This window comes from Mus pahari, chromosome 3 (genome assembly GCF_900095145.1).
Source record: "Mus pahari chromosome 3, PAHARI_EIJ_v1.1, whole genome shotgun sequence".
NCBI lineage: Eukaryota > Metazoa > Chordata > Mammalia > Rodentia > Muridae > Mus > Mus pahari.
Window position 1 is genome coordinate 112,056,627 of NC_034592.1, and position 3,199 is coordinate 112,059,825.

The window sequence follows — 3,199 nt, forward strand, 5'->3', positions numbered from 1 at the left end:
GTTAGATACTCTGTCACCTCGAATAGTTTAACTTCAACTAAACTCTATGTATATATGTTATATATAACTTTAAGTAAACATAAAATAATTTCCTAGAGCTTCTTGAAATATTCTTAGTGTTATTTATCCTGACTCTTTCATGTCTGGCTCTTTATTATTTAGGATGTCTTATTGGCTCTGATAAATGTTTTTATTTTCATATAAATGAGGAATAAAAAGAGGTGGAGAGACACAAGTCCCCATTAGTACCTACTCAGGCGAGGTTTAGCTCAGCCATGTCTGACTCCAAGAATTACATCATCCACCAACTGAGCCCACTACTTTGCCCCTTCCACATGCATTTAGACTTTACTGTAGAAAGGCATTTGTGGGTTTTCAAAGCCTCTCTGCCCTTGACAGACACTGAATGATGTTTGTTCTGTAATCATGACACAATGAGGTCTAGTTCTTGTTTGTTTGTCTTTTTTAAACAGGCATGGGTTTTGTAAGATTGAAAGTAGTCCTCAGGGCATGGCCAATGGTTTCTTTGGTCTGTCCTGATGTTGTACACAGCCAGACAATGTCCTCAATGTTATACACAACTGCATGGCTTGCTGACCGATATAATGTGTGAGCATAACATAGCACCTGGCTCAGGGCCAGGCCTGGAGTTGGCACTTGATAAATATTTGTATAATGAAGGAATTGGATGAAGTCATGGCTCTCCTGCTGAGTGATTCCCCTCCCTCCTCTCGCCATGTTATTCCTGGTCAGACTAGCATGCTAGGCTTTGTCCCTGAGACCTTCGGAATAGTTTCTTAGAGGTTAATGACATTCAGAGTCATAGGCAGATGCAGACCCATGAAGCAAGACGCCGACAGCAAGACTGGGTCATGCATGGATCAGGAGAGAACCATGATGTGGGCACCCTAAGGGACCATGAAGGAAGGCCCCACAGGACAGCCCTGGAATCATTGTGCGCTGCCAGCAGCCAGGTGGTCAACACGGACTTCTACAACAAATCTTTCTCTCTTAGCCAGGAGTGATGGGGTTTCTGTAATCATAGTAAGAGCCTATCAGATAGATAAATAAATGATTAAATAAATGAATAAATAAATGCTGAGGAGATGGTTCATTGAGTAAGATGCTTACCTTATAAACATCAGGACCTGAGATTGAGTCCCAGAACCCATGTATAAAAAAACAAGCCCTGGTGGGGTATTCCCCTAATCCCATTGTTGGCGAGGCAGAGACAGGAGGATCCTGGGGCCAACCAGCCTAGCCTATTGGTAAGTTCCAGACCAGTGAGAGCTCCTGTGTCCAAAGAAAAAGGTGTCCAGTACTTTAAGAATGACACAGGAGTTTGTCTATCTACACAGACAGAATATTAGTAAAAATTAAGATTCAACTGTCCTCTTCTTCCTCTGTAGTCTTGCTTTCACCTCCCAAGCGATACTACTATAGGTGAGTGCTTCCGGTGGCTTATGCAGTGCTGAGGAGCCAATTCGAGTTTCACTAACATCAGTCAAGGATTCTACCAACTGCGCTACATCCTCTGCCCCTAAACCAGTTTCTTTAAATAAAAAACTGTATTTGCCCTTGCCGCTAGAGGAGCAGGTGTGGCTGCTGTGTCACATGTGTGTCATAGGTAGCAGAGAGAAGAGAGGCTATGTCCTGGCTGTGTTCTAACCTATGAACACCTGAATGATTAGTAGCCTAGCAATCCCTGAAAAGGGAGGCCTGAGACAACCACCAGTCCCGTGCCAGGCAGGCCTGGATAGACTCCCAGGATGGGTAGCAAGCTGGAGACTAAAAGAACCCTGCCTGAGACCTGCTGGCCCAGAAACGGAGTGGGAGTGAGCTGGAGACAGACGACCCTTTCCAGGGGCCACTCAGGAGGGCTAGGCAAGAAGTGAGCCCCAGATGACCACCAGACTGGCACCATAGAGCCCCAACAGGGAGCTAGCCAAAGGTGACCACTAGTCCAGTGCTGAGCAGGTCTGAGGAGGGCCTCAGGCCTGAGATGCCCCCAGCCCAGAGCTATAATGCACAAGTAGGCTTAGCACTCCGGGGACCACGCCTGAGACAACCCCAGACACTCAGAGATCCTGGGCCCCACTAAGAGGAGCAAGTAAGTGGTGGAGAGATGGAATAGAAACAGAAGAATGTGGGCACAACGAAGAAGCAGAACTGGAGACTGGAGGATAGTAAGGAACTACCCTCAAGGTTGTCAGGCTTGGTGGCAAGTCCTGTTACCCCAATACTGTGCCAGCTCTGATGTTTTGTTTTGTTTCGTTTTTTTAAACAAACAGTTTACTTACAAACTTTAACTCAGCAAAAGTCTGTGTGGGAGAAAGCGGGGGAGGGGATACCCACCACTGGAGTAGGTTTTGAGCCATCAAGTTTGGGGAGGGAGGCTGGTGTGAGTAGCTGGTGGTACCACATGGGACCACGACCACATGGGGTCATGGCCTATGCTGCCACCAGGGGCCACCCCTATGTCTGTGGCCTTGCAACAGCAAGAGTCTGTTACCACTAAAGGCCAAGTGGTCAGCCCTGGTCTGGGCTGCTGCTGGGGGAGATGGTGATGTCTGAGGGCCTTGCAGAATTGCTTCACCCCTTACCTGAGCATCATGGGAGAGCTAGCCCTGGAGTTATGAGAGCAGGAGCGCTGGCCCCACCCCTAGCCAGCTGCAGTACTGAGGAGGACACACACATACATTTCAGGAGTTACTGGTGATCTGGTCCCAGATACTAGTGTGGGAGAGCTTGCCTCATGACTTATTTTCCATGCAGTGTCATAGATGAGGAAGAGATAGCCTCCTATACCCTGACTCCTCACCACTTGTGGCAGGTGGGAGACCTGGCCCTCCGGTCATGCGATCAAGAGAACGGGCCCTCCCCCTCACCAGCTGCAGCATTCAGGAAAGTGGGTCCTGAACCTCACCTGGTCATCACAGTAGAGCTGACCCTTGTGGGGCGGGAGGTACAGGGGGGCATGGTTGAGCTGGTCCTGGGGAGTGAGCGTGGGAAAGCTGGCCTGCCACTTGTCTGCTGTGCAGTGACATGGGCAAAGGAGAGATGCCCCTCCCCCATCCCTCGCTGCCTATGGTGGGCAGAGGAGCTGGCCCTGAGGTCAACAGAGGAGAATGGGCCCAGCACCTCTGGACAGTAGGGTGGAGCTGATCCTTGTTTTGGGGGTCGCTGCTGAGCTGGCCCA

At 49.3% G+C, this 3,199-nt stretch overlaps 1 non-coding gene across 1 annotated transcript; it reads left to right on the forward strand.

Moving 5' to 3' along the window:
- The first annotated feature begins 1,577 nt into the window (after window positions 1–1,577).
- On the forward strand, window positions 1,578–1,703 carry LOC115063734. Its single transcript, XR_003843614.1, has one exon. It is a non-coding gene; the product is annotated as a small nucleolar RNA SNORA17 (small nucleolar RNA).
- The last annotated feature ends 1,496 nt before the right edge of the window (window positions 1,704–3,199 follow it).